Source organism: Gossypium arboreum, chromosome 4 (assembly GCF_025698485.1).
Source record: "Gossypium arboreum isolate Shixiya-1 chromosome 4, ASM2569848v2, whole genome shotgun sequence".
In the NCBI taxonomy this organism is placed as follows: Eukaryota; Viridiplantae; Streptophyta; class Magnoliopsida; order Malvales; family Malvaceae; genus Gossypium; species Gossypium arboreum.
This window is the reverse complement of record NC_069073.1, coordinates 88216030-88230460: the sequence shown is the minus strand read 5'-3', so window position 1 is coordinate 88230460 and position 14431 is coordinate 88216030. Positions and strand designations below refer to the sequence as shown.

General features: G+C 36.3%; 1 non-coding gene across 1 annotated transcript; it reads right to left on the bottom strand.

The window, feature by feature from the left end:
* Positions 1–12679: 12679 nt before the first annotated feature.
* Positions 12680–12785, bottom strand: LOC128292041 (small nucleolar RNA R71). Its single transcript, XR_008282025.1, has one exon. It is a non-coding gene; the product is annotated as a small nucleolar RNA R71 (small nucleolar RNA).
* Between the last annotated feature and the right edge of the window lie 1646 nt (positions 12786–14431).

Genomic DNA, 14431 nt, shown 5'->3' with positions numbered 1-14431 from the left:
GGTCGTGGTAGATCGATTGACTAAGTCGGCCCACTTTGTCCCCGCACGCATGATTTTTCAATGGACAAATTAGCGGAATTGTACGCTTTCGATTGTGAGATTACACGGGTGCCTATTTCTATCGTGTCGGATAGAGATCCGAGATTTACCTCGCGATTTTGGAAAAAGTTGCAAGAAGCTTTGGGTACCAAGTTGCATTTCAAAGACCGCCTTTCACCCCAAACCGATGGTCAATCCGAACGGATAATTCAAATACTCGAGGATATGTTGAGATGTTGTATCCTTGAGTTTAGTGGTTCATGGGAACAGTATTCCGCCTTTGATTGAATTCGCTACAACAATAGCTTTCAATCAAGTATTAAGATGGCGCCTTACGAGGCTTTATACTATCGTAAATGCCGCACCCCATTATTTTGGACCGAACTTAGTGAAGGTAAATTCTTCGGTTGATTTGGTTAAGGTTGCCGAGCAAAAGTTCGAGTGATTCGTGAAAGTTTGAAGGTCGCTACGGATCGCCAAAAGTCGTATGCGGATTTGAAAAGGAAAGACATTGAATATCGGGTTGGAGACAAGGTATTTCTCAAAGTCTCACCGGAAGAAGGTGCTTAGATTTGGCCATAAGGGCAAATTGAGTCCGAGGTTCATCGGTCCGTATGAAGTATCTGAACGAGTTGGGCCAGTAGCGCATCGATTAATTTTACCCCCGAGCTCGAAAAGATTCACAACGCTTTTCCATGTTTCGATGCTTGACGATATAGGTCTGACCCGACGACGTAATTACTCCATCCGAGGTCGAGGTTCACCTAATTTGAGTTATGAAGAAGAGCTGGTTCGCATTCTGATGAATGCGTGAAGTAAAAGAGCTACGAAACAAGAAAATCCCATTAGTGAAGGTGTTGTGGCATAAACACGGAATTGAAGAAGCCACTTGGGAACTTGAGGACTCTATGAGAGAGCAATACCCGAGCCTATTTACCGGTAAGATTTTCGGGGACGAAAATTTCTAAGTGGGGGAGAGTTGTGACATCCCAAAATTTACCCTAGTCGGGATGTGGTTTCGAACCATTAAAACCGAGGCATAAAAATAATTTATAATTTATTTTGATGCCTATAATATGTGTTAATTCATGTGTGACATTTTGATGTTTCGATTTAGAGTTATAAATGTGAATTTCACTAGAAAGGGCCTAGTAGTAAACATTGAAAGTATGATGGGGAAATGTGGGATGACTAGTTGATAATACATGCAAAAATAAGGATTTGCATGTCAAATTTCCCCTAACATGAAGTGGCCGGCCATGACAAGGAATCATGGGCTAAACATGTCATGAAACATGTTTTGTTGGTGCACTAGGAGAAACAATAAACAAATGAGTATGGGTAATAAAGAAAGAAAAAAAAATGTGTGTGTGTGTGAAACCCCCCTTGCCGTGCATTGTGGAAGAGAAAAGAAAAATTTTGTTCATCCATTTTTCTCTTCTTTGGTAAAATACTAAGGAAAAGGGAGGATTTTTGCTTCATGCTTGGTTTAGAAGAGAACTAGAAGGGATTTGGCTATACTTGCATCAAGATTAAGGTATGTTTGAGGTTGTGTCATGAGATTCATGCTTGTTTTGGTTGCTAACTTGATGTGCATGTTAGCCATGGTTCAAATCCTTGTTATGCCATGGAAATGGTATTTGGCCAAGGTGGATTTTGTGTTAATGCCATTGCATGTTAAATATGAAGCTTGTTAATGGTGTACGTGATGGGGATTGATGGCTCTTGGACTTTCTTTTTAGTATTTTTGAGTGAGACATTAAGTTCTTTGCTTAATCATGACCAAAATGATGGTGTTGTGATGTATTCGGTCATGGTATATCCATTAAGTATGATTCATGCATGTTGCATGGTAGGTAAGATTTGAGCTTTGAATATGTGTTTGCACATGATGAATTGGTATGACATATATACTATTTCAAGGTATATATTTGCTTGGGATGATGTTTTCGGTTATGTAGTACATGAGAGATGTGTATTGAGCTACAATATGTAATGCGTTAGTTAGTAAAATGCATGCTGTTTTTGTGTGGTATTAAGTGCATAATCGGCCTCAACATGGACATGCATATTCGCCACATGAGGGAAATTGGTGTGCATGCATTCGGTTAGAGGCAAGCATATTGATGCCTATTCTTGGCTTAGAAAATTCGCTAAGAGGAATACTAACTAAGGTGTTGAGTTCGATTCATGATTTTGTACATATGCGACTTTGATGCCTAATGAGTAGATATTTATATATTGGCTAGGCATCTTGAATTCCTCTTCCGATGCTCAAATGATAAAACCAATTTATTTGTTAAATTTAGCTCAAGAAGCTAGAGGTGGAGAATCAAGCAAAGGCAAAGGAAAGATAATCGAGTAGTCGATTGGAAATCGTTTCATCCAATATAAGGTAAGTCATTAAGCATATATTTGGTGTTGATGTAAATGACCATAATATATACACAATTGTGTTTAAATGAATTGATGTGTAAATGGAAATGTATGTGTATGGAATGATGCCATTGTTGAATGTATAAAGGCAGCAAAATGCATAAGGTATTGGTCTCGGCACTAAGTGTGCGGGTATAAATGGACACGGTGACAAGATTGGCACTAAGTGTGCGGGTTTAAATTGTACAGCACTAAGTGTGCGAGTTTGATTATATAGCACTAAGTGTGCGAGCTGAAAATTATATAGCACTAAGTGTGCGAGCTGAAAATATATAGCACTAAGTGTGCGGATTCACTATATGCTCTTGTATTACAATTGGCACTGAGTGTGCGACATTATCGAGTTAATCCCGGACAGCGGATCGGGTAAGTACCTCGAGCTCATGATGAATAGAGAATACGCTCATGCTTGGGGTTGAATTGGTAAGCCTTAAATCTATGTGATGATTGAAATTGTATGGTTGTGCTGGAAAATAAGTTAATGTGTAAAATGCTTCGATTATCTTGTTGTGTAGAATATGAAATGTGGATGTATGACTTGGTACGAGATTGGACCGAAAGGTCCGAGGTATTATGGTATAGATTCGATATGGATGAGTACCTAGCCTCGCTTGTTGTACATGTTGTAGTGATCTGATCAAGGATTGATGAATGCTTATGACTTACTGAGTTGTAAACTCACTCGGTGTTTTTTTCTTGTCACCCATTTTAGGTCTCTCGGATTCGTATTGCTTGCGTGATCGGGACCGTCGTTGAAGTCATCACACCGCTGAAATCTTGTGGTATTGTTTTCGTTGTTGAAGAACATTTGGCATGTATAGGCTATTATATTTTGTCGAATTGTGGGTTGTAAACTTTAAGCCATGTGAAAATGGCCTATGTGGTCGCCGAGTGGGATGCTAGAACCTATAGCCACGAGTCTTAGAAACTCTAATTTTGATAAGGTGGCCACAATTTGTGTCATGTATGATGGATGATTAAGGCCAAGGAAAGATTCATGAAATTGGCATAGTCTACTGCAGTAACTGTTGCGGACAGCAGCAGTGAGATGAGATTGAAAATCACTAAAATAGTAGAAGTAGAATTAAATAGTGGATAAATTATGAAATTGAACCTTGATGAATCTATTTTCATATGGATGAAACGAAACGACCATATGAGCAGTATACTGAGAAATATTAAAGTTCTCGTGAGACAGGGCCAGAACGGTTTCTGGGTCCCCTGACGCGACTTTGAAAATTTACCATAAATTATCCAGAAAGAATTAGGAGTCATGCCTTATATGTACAGATTCCATTTTGAGTCTAGTTTCATTAGAAACAAACGGCACCAGTATTAAAGCCCTGTACAGAGAGATATTCAAGTTGTAACGCGCAAAGGTCAGAGCAGTCAATCCCTGTAACATGGGTGACTTTAACTAATAAACTGTACCAATTGGCCCAACCAAAATTCTAGAAATAAATCCATGGATGGGTATGTGAGTCTAAATTCAGGTAAAATTTACGAAACCAGTTTCCGAGTTTTGAAACTCGAGATATGATTTTTAAGGCGACGGTGACGCAGTTTTCCAGCCTGACTGGAAATGACAAATTGGTTGGTACCTTGAGAGGATTTGGCCGTTAACCTCTCGTGTCCGACACCGGCGACGGTCACGAGTTAGGGGTGTTACAAGTACAACTTTCATTCACAAATCAATAGACAGTTTGAACGGGTAATTCAAATATTAGAAGATATGCTTCGGGCTTGTATCATCGATTTTGAATCAGGTTGGGAACATTATTTTCCATTAGCTAAATTTGTTTATAATAATAGTTTCCAATCTAGCATTCAAATGGCTCTGTATAAAGCATTATATGGTTGAAGATGTAGATCGGGGATATGTTGGATAGAATTAAATGAAAGAAAAATAATTGAGCCAAAATTAATTCAAGAAACAGAGGAAACAATTAGAAAGATCAAAGACAAACTGAAAGTGGCATTTGATAGGCAAAAATCTTATGCTGATTTGAAACGACGGGACATTGAATATTCAGTTGGAAATAAAGTATTTATCAAAGTATCACCGTGGAAGAAAGTTTTGAGGTTTGGCCGAAAGGGTAAATTGAGTCTTTGATATATTGGACAGTATGAGATTGTGGAAAGAATCGGGCCGGTCTCATATCGGTTAGCTTTACCTTCGGAATTGTAGAAGATTCATGATGTTTTTCATGTTTCGATGCTTCGGAGATATAGATCAGATCCTTCTCATATCATTTCTACTGAGGATATCGAAGTTCGACCTGATTTGTCCTATGAAGAAGAGTCGATTCAAATTTTAGCACGGGAAGTACAAGAATTAAGAAATAAACGGGTTCCCTTGGTAAAAGTTTTATGGAGAAGTCGTAGTGCAGAAGAAACGACTTGGGAATCGGAGGAAATGATGAGAGCACAGTATCCCCATCTTTTCTAAGGTAAATTTCGAGGATGAAATTTATTAAGGGGGAAGAAATGTAATGACCCAAGTTTCACAAGCACTGGAAAAGTACATTATCAGTCCTCCATCTTAATAAACTGAATTAGTAAATAATTATTAGGAGTAATTATGAGTCTAGCAGTGTTCTTAATTAAGTTTTAATTAGGTGAATTTAGCTTAATTAATAGTAATTAGAAAAAAAAGGACTAAATTGAAGAAGGGGTAAAAGTCTAATTATAGATTAATAGGAAATAACTAGGACCAAATAGGAAACTAAGCCTATTCGGGAAGATGAGGTGGCAAAATGGAGCAAAAATCTAAGATTTTTACTTAAACAATGATTATATAAATATTTAATTTAGTTATAAAATTTTATTAAATCAATTTAGAATAATTAGATTTTATATGATAAATATAGTATGATTTTGACAAGTGGATGGTGATAAAAATATACAAATGTAATAATAATATGTATACAATTGTAACATAAATATTTAATTACTTTTTATTTAAGTAAATAGGTATTTATTACTTATTATTATTAAGTTAAAAGATATTTATTAATTAAATAATTATATTATAAGATTTTTATGTGATAAATAAATTAAATGGCGATAAGTGTATTAATAAAATAATTATTAAATAGATTTTTATTAAATTATTGTTATAATTATTATTATTATTAATATTATCAAATAAATTGAATTATGACAAATGTAGGGTGGAAATAAAATACATGTGTATTAATATGTATAATACAATTATAATACATGTATTGTTTATTAAAATAGATATTTATTATTTTTTATTGTTATTAAGTAAAATATATTTATTAGATAAATAATTATTATATAAGATTTTTATATGACAAACAAATTAAAAGGTGATGATGTAATATAAATATTTGTTAATAAAATTATATTTATTATAATTATTATAATAATAATTATTAATTAGTATATATATAAGAAATGAAACAAAGGATAAAAGAAATAGAGGCATTCGAAACAAAGCATGAAAAGAAAGAAAGAAAAGAAAAAGGAAAAACTAAGGGTTTAAGGTTTAAAGTTTTGATTGGTAAGTCAATTAAGTCCTTTTTACTTAATTTTGATGTTTTATAAGCTTTAAAACAAAGTTTTGTTGAAATAAAATTGAGGTTTTGGAAGTTCATAGGTTTTTAAGCATGATTCATATTGAACAAATTGTTGAATTAGGGATTTAATTGAATGAATTTCAAGTTAGAATTGATTAAGGGATTAAATTGTAAAAGTAGCTATAAGTTTTATGTTAGAGGGACTAAATTGAAAGAAACTTGAGATTAGGGTTTTACTATGAATATTTGATGGTTAGGGTGAATGTGATAGGAAATTGAATAGAAATGAAGTATGAATTGAGTTATAAAAGTAAATGAGTTAATTAGGATCAAATTGAAATCAAGGTTTGAATTAAATAGATATTCAATTATTTATTGTGAATTACTGCTGCATTAATAGTATAAATTATTTTAAATTTCATAGCAAACAAGGAACCTGAGGCATTGGCATCGAAAGGAAAGAAAAAAGTTGTCGAGGAGTAACCGAATAATTCTGGGTTTGTATTACTGTAATTCAAGTTATTTTTATTAAATGTTAATTTTTTAATTATATTATGGTAAGTAAATTATGAGGAAAGTATTATTATGAAATCAAAAGGAAATTGAATTGATGATGGATAAGTATTGATATAGAATTGTATATTGATGAAAAGTGAAATTGAATTGATTTGTAAATGAATTGAAAGTGATATTGAATTGAGAAAGTGAATCGAATACCCATTAACTAGTTGGACTGAGTCGGATATAGTTGGCATGCCATAGGATTGGAAGTGTTCAGGGATGCTTCGACCTAGAGTCGATGAGACACTGGGTGTCACTATATTACTTTGGATAGATTCAATGAGGTACTGGGTACCAACTTACTTCCGCTTTGCCGATGAGACATTGGGTGCCATACTGAAGTGTTTGGTTGCATCCGTGTATCCACCAAAGTCTGAGTCTATTAATAGAGGTAATTAAAGGTAAGGTTAAACTGAATAAAATGAATTGGTTGAGCCATTGAAAGAAATGTGAAAATGGAACGTGAATAAAAAAAAATATGATTTGAATATGAGTATGAGAATAGAAAGCATGAACCAATGGTTCATGAGATGGATAATGGCTTAACATTAATGTATATGATTTCAATTGTTGATTAGCTAAATTTAATTGTATGAATATATTGAGAATGACAAATTTATGTTTGAATTGATTTAGGAAAAGAAAAAAGAAAATAAATAAATAAAGTTATATGATTTAATGATATGATTATTATGTTTATAATTTGAATTATGGTAATGCCACTGAGTATAAAATACTCAGCATATAATTGTTTCTGTGCGTAGGTTAATAGGTATTCAGAGTCTCGGTTCAGTATCCAGGCGATCCCAACTCCAACGCAAAACTCGGTGATGTATCCTTCTTTTGGTAAAAGTGGCATGTGCATAGGTGTTAATTTCGTCATTTTAAAATGCTATATAATTTTTGTTGTAAAGAATGGTATTTGGTATTTTGGTGTTTAAACTAATGAAATGGTGTGAAAATTTATATGATAGACATGGTATAATTGGTGCTAAATTTAGAATGGATGAACAATTTGGTAAATTCCTTAAACTTTTAAAGAAACTACATATTAACTTACCGTTTATTAAAGCATTTTCGCAGATTCCAAACGTAGTCAAATTTTTAAAGGAGCTTTTAGCAAATAAAAGAAAGTTAGATGAAAGGTCGCATGTAAAGCTAAGCGCGGTTTGCTCAGCCATTCTTCAGAATAAGCTACCCAACAAATTGAAAGACCCAGTGAGTTTTACAATTCCTTGCTTAATTGGTAGTTTAGATGTTAATAATGCATTAGCTGATTTAGGGGCTAGTATTAACGTCATGCCTTACAAAATGTTTAAACAACTAGGTCTTAGGAAACCCAAACAGACTAGGATGAGCATTCAATTAGTAGATAAAACTATAAGATTTCCTAGGGGTATTATTGAATATGTGCTAGTTAAAATCGATAAAATTATATTTCCCGTTGACTTCATTGTTCTGGACATAGAGGAGGATAACAACACTCCTTTCATTTTAGGAAGGCTCTTTTTAGCAACTGCTAAAATGATTATTGATGTTGGCACAGGTGAGCTCACACTTCGTGTGGGAGACAAAACAATCACCATTCAAGCTCGCAATTTTGGTAACACATCGAAAATTTATGGTGATTGTCTAACCCACTCAACTGACAATATGGTGCAACTTACTTTGCAGGAAATGAGTTTGAAGAAAGTACATAAGTCATTTTCAAGCAATAGTAGAGGACCTATTCATGAAGAATGAAGGCTACAAATCGAGGAGTTAGATGAATGGTGGACACATAAACTGAGAACACACAATAAACCAAAACTACGCCAGGATGAGCTCAATACGTTTCCAAATCAACTTAAGGTTAGAGATAAAGTTTTATTAGATGCTGCAGATCCTCACATTGTCACTACCAAACCAAATGAAGAAATCCCTCTTACAGTACTTAGCATTTTCCCATTCGGTACAATCGAGGTAAATCGTCCTAAGTTCGGCACTTTTAAGGTAAACAATACTCGCCTAAAACCTTATTTTGATTAGATTCATAGTAGGAATGAGGAGTATAAACTCCTCGAACCACCATGACCATTCAATGGAAAGGTAAGTCGAGCTTAAACTATAAATAAGTGTTTCTCGGGAGGAAACCAGAACACTAACTGTATTAACTTCTTTTAATTTATTGTTTAACACCTAACATACTAACGGAGCTCTTGAATATACAGACACGGCCAAGCACATGGGCGTGCCTTAGGCCGTGTTGAAACATGCCAAAGATTTTCCCTAGCACGGGCTACGATAAATCGCCAAGGCCGTGTGACATGGCCGTGGGTGAAACTGCCAAAACAACATGGGCGTGGCCCTTAATACACTGGCGTGGGAGAAGCGAACAAAGACAGACATGACCATGCGACACGGTTGTGCGCACTAACACGCCCAAGGTACACGGGTGTGGGAAAATTGTCAGACGCACCCAAATTCAAAATTCACGAATCACACGGGGAAAAATTGGGGAACACGGGCTTGTTCCCTGGTCGTGTGTCCCAAAATCTATAAATACGCTACACTATTCATTGTCTTCTTCACTCAAAATCCCTAACCCTAGCTGCTGCAAGTCCACACGACCTCTCTACCACACCCGTGTGCCACTTCCCTCTCTATTTTTGACGCCCAATCTCTCTCCCTTAGCATTTGTTTACTCTTTTCACTTCTATTTTACTTATTTCTAATACTTATTATCAAAATAATATTCATTTTTCTCATATTACTTTCGTTTACTCATTATTCTATTATTTAATTTGCATTCTTAGGTTATTTATCATACATTTCATGTTGAATCAAGTTGTTAGGAAAGCCTCATTCTATTGTCATACCCATGCCATTACTATGTTCATTATCATGCTATTACCATGCAAATGTCATGAAATTATGCTATCAAATTGATTATTTTGGTTGAGTTTGGTTAGTATTAGTTGTTTTGGCTGAAATTGTTAGTTCAAATTCATGGCTCTTTCCTTTTCAAATTCATTTACCTACTATTTTTCTTTTTTATATTACAGGTATACAATGTCGTCTTCATGTGGTAAAAAGGCCACCGTCCCTGCTTCCAAGAAAAAGAAGGGAGCGTCATCTTCCTCGAGTCCTACCTCGAAAATTCGTCACCCTTTCCTGCAGTTCCCTATTGGGCCCCAAGAAGAACTTTTCCAAATACTCTGGGCCCGACCTTTAATTGCGGGCTGCTGCATCGACTAGGCTGCAGTAGAACGAGTTCAGTTGGCTGATGCAATTCGGGCTCTCCTAACCACCGACCCTTGGGAGCTTTTCTTTGGGATCATCGAGCCAAAAAATCTCGAGCTCACGATGAAACTATGCTCAACGTTTCATCTTTAGACCATAATGACAAATTACGATGATCTTGGCACGGTCTAATTTCACCTAGGCAGATTAGTCCGCCAGCTAAGCGTCCCAGAATTCAGTACTGCATTGGGCTTATATATGGAGGAGTTCAAGGAGGAGAATGACTTACATGCTCTCAACCGCCACATCCATCGTTCTCCTTTACGGTGTTGGGACGCACTAGTACCACGTTCGGCCACCTATGACCCTAGTCGCTCCTAGGTATCAACTCTCCCTCCATCATTGAGGTACTTACATTATGTTTTATCTCACACCTTGATAGGGCAGAGAGAGAGCACCGGCATCGTCACCACTCATGACGTCTACTACTTATGGTGTATGTCATACGGGCATGTCTTCGACCTTGCCTACTTTATCGCCCTTGCAATTCGCTACCAAACAGAGCAACATCGAAAGAGGGCCATCTCTTTGGCCCTTATGTGACTCGACTGGTGCGACACTTCGGGGTCCTCGACACCGCGGCACAAGAATCATCCTTGACCCTCATTGGCAAAATGTCTCCACAAGGCATCTCGAGCATGCTAAGCATGAGAATGATTGAAAAGCGACGAGGAACCTACCCTCATCAATATCGTCTCACCCAATGATAAACCGTAATTTATACATATTTTTACCCTATGCTTAACACATTTTATGGATAAGTTTTCCTTAGAATTGGTGAATTCGATGCTCTTAATGCTTTAATTTCATGTTTTATACTTAGGTGAGCATAGGAGAGCGAAAGGAACGAGAAACGGGCCAAAAACGAAAAAAATGGGCTAAAATACAAAATCAATACGGCCTGGACTTCCTCACACGGGCAGACCACACAGCTGTGTCAATTTGGTAGAATCAAAGCACGACTCACACGGGTAGAACACACGCCCGTGCCATTCTAACAAGTTCGAGCACGGCCTGAAGTAGTCGCACACGGGCATGTCACACGGGCGTGTCCCTACCAAGCCCAAGTTGAGTCCAATTTAGAAAAGGATAATTTTGAGGGATTTTAGGCATTCTAAAGCTAATAAATACACCCTAAAGGAAGAGGAAAGTAGACGCAGAGAAAAGAAGGCAGGGAACTGCTCAAGGGAAGCCAATTGATCCATCTCAGAAGCCGGATTCACCATCAAGACTGAAGATCTCCCCTCAATTTCCCCTCAAGAGTTTTGGGTTTTCTTTATGTTTTGTATTCATTATTCTTCTGAGATGTTTTCATTTTTAGTTATGAACTAAATCCCTAAATACCTAAGGGGAATGAAACCTAAGACGAATCTTGTCATTATTTTCTGAATTGTATAATAAATATTTAACTTGTTCTTAATTATGTGTTCTTAATTCTTATTTTGATATCCCAGGATACTGATTCAAGATAAGCTCTTATTCAGAGGAGGAAGAGACCCTGTCTAAGAGTACACTTGTCATAATTAAGCGGAGTTGATTACGCGCCTAGAGATAGGGTGACAAGATCTTGCCGGATCAGGGTGAAACCTAATAAGGGGAACCATATAACGAGTTAATGCAACCCTAGGGTGTTAATTAGAGAAAAGTCTCAATTATTCAATCTAGGGATTAGACATTATAAGTCTTTAATAGGGATAATAACATAACTTAGGGATCTCTACGGAACAAGTTAAATGAATAAATAGTCCGATTTGGAGTCAGAATAACAAGTGAAGTCTAGGTGGATTCTTTCTTAGGTATTGTCTTAATTCAATCGTTTTCCACAAGTAATTCCCCAATTCTATTTTTTGTGAATTCGTAGTTTAGATAATTAGTTAATTAAAACAAAACCCCCTTATTCTTAGGCTAGGTAATAAAAAGACAGTCATTACTAGTACTTTTAGTTCCCTTGGGTTCGACAATCCGGTCATGCTAAAACTATACTACTGTTCGATAGGTACACTTGCCTACATCATTATAGTAGTTAGTTTCAAGAACGATTAATTATAAATATATAAAACTTGCCTGTCACAAAAATTGCGATCAAGTTTTTGGCGCCGTTGCCGGGGAACTAAGATATTAGGAACACTCAATTTTTATTACTTTAGTTATTTATTTTTCTTGCAAGTTAATTCTATTTTATTTTTATTATTTATTAATTTACTTTTTCTTTATCTTGGCAAGTTTTTATAGTTTATGACAGGAAGAAACCCGTCAGGACCACTACTTTTTGACGAAAAAATCGATCGCACAGTTCACAGAAACCAAAGAGAAATAAGGCGAAGCTTAAGATACACAGAGAATGAGCAAGCGGACGATATTCAAACCCCAACCGAGGAGATGGCTGAAAACTAAGACAATCAGCTACCTCCTGCGAGACCCGTTGAACTAGCAAATCAAAATCCTACTCCTCGTACTATGTATGATTATGCTAAATCTACTTTAATAGGAACTGAGTCAAGTACAGTTAGGCCTGCTATTGCTACAAATAATTTTGAACTAAAACCTAACACTATTCAAATGTACAGCAATTTGTTCAGTTTGATGGTTTGCAAGATGAGGATCCAAACACTTACTTGGCAAATTTCCTGGAATTCTTCGATACATTTAAAATTAATGGTGTTTCTGACGATGCCATTCGTCTTCGGTTATTCCTTTTTCATTGAGGAACAAAGCTAAATAGTGGTTGAACTCGTTACCACAAGGGTCAATTACTATTTGGGAATAAATGACCGAAAAATTTCTATTAAAATATTTCCCGCCAACTAAAATAGGCAAATTACGTAATGATATCTCTTCGTTTCTGCAGATAGACTTAGAAACTCTTTACGATGCATAGGAGAGATACAAGGACCTACTGCGAAGGTGTCCTCACCATGGACTACTTCTATGGTTGCAAGTTCAAACATTCTGCAATGGTATGAACCCGTCGACAAGGCAAATGATTGATGCAGCATCCGAGGGAACCATCAATAAGAAAACATCTGAAGAGGCTTACGAATTTATTGAAGAGATGTCACTAAATAACTATCAGTGGCAAGTCATGAGGACTAAGCCAACTAAAACAACAAGTGTTTATAACGTCGATTCGGTTACTATGCTGTCAAATCAAGTAGAACTTCTAAATAAAAAGATTGATGGTTTACTTGGTTCTACTTAGGTACATCCAGTAATGAGGTGCGAGACGAATGGAAGAGGAGCATGCACAGAGTATCAACCCTTCAACGCTAGCATCGAGGAGGAACAAGTCCAATATATGGGTAACAATAACTCTAGATCCCAAAATAACCCATATAGTAACATTATAATGCAGGTTGGAGGAACCATCCCAATTTCTCATGGGGCGGTCAAGGAAATTAAAGACCACAACATCCTCCGGGTTTTCAACAACCACCCTATCAACAGGAAAAGAAATGAACCTTGAAGAGATGCTGTCTAAATTTATCTCGTGTCGTAAACTTGCTTCCGAACACCGAGACAAAGACTTAAAATCAACAAGCGTCGATCCAAGGGCTCGAAACTCAGATAGGCTAGCTTTTCCAACTAATCTCCGAACGACCACAAGGTAGCTTGCCAAGTAATGCTGAACCCAACCTAAGGGAACAGCTAAACGCAATTAATGTTCAAGATGAAGAAGGATTCATTGAACCTGAGCCAGAACCGAGGCAAGAAACTGTGGTGAGCAGAGATCAAGGTGAGTTAGGTCATAATAAAAACAAATCAGTGAATGTCAACTATAAACCTTGTGTACCATACCCCAACGCGACAAGGAAAGACTGCTTAAATGAACAATTTGGTAAATTCCTTAAACTCTTAAAAAAATTAGAAATTAACTTACCATTTATTGAAGATCTATCGCAGATGCCAAACGCAATGAAATTCTTAAAGGAGCTTTTAGCAAATAAACGGAAGTTGGACGAGGCGTCGTATATGGAGCTAAACATAGATTGCTCAGCTATTCTACAGAATAAACTACCCAACAAACTAAAAGATCCAGGGAGTTTTACGATTCCTTGCTTAATTGGTAGTTTAGATGTTAATAATACATTAGCTGATTTAGGGGCTAGTATTAACGTCATGCCTTACAAAATGTTCAAACAATTAGGTCTTGGGAAACCCAAAAAGACTAGGATGAGCATTCAATTAGCAGATAAAACTATAAGATTTCCTAGGGGTATTATTGAAGATGTGCTAGTTAAAATCGATAAATTTATATTTCCCGTTGACTTCCTTGTTCTAGACATAGAGGAGGATAGCAACACTCCTTTGATTTTAGGACGGCCCTTTTAGTAATTGCTAAAACGATTATTGATGTTGTCACAGGTGAGCTTACACTCCGTGTGGGAGACGAAACAATCACCATTCAAGCTCACAATTCTAGCAACACATCAGAAATTGAAGGTGATCGTCTAAACCATTCTACTAAAACTGACAATATGGTGCAACCTACTTTGCAAGAAATGAGTCTAATGAAAGTACATGAGCAATTCTCTAGCAGTAGCAGAGGACCTATTCATGAAGATCGAAGG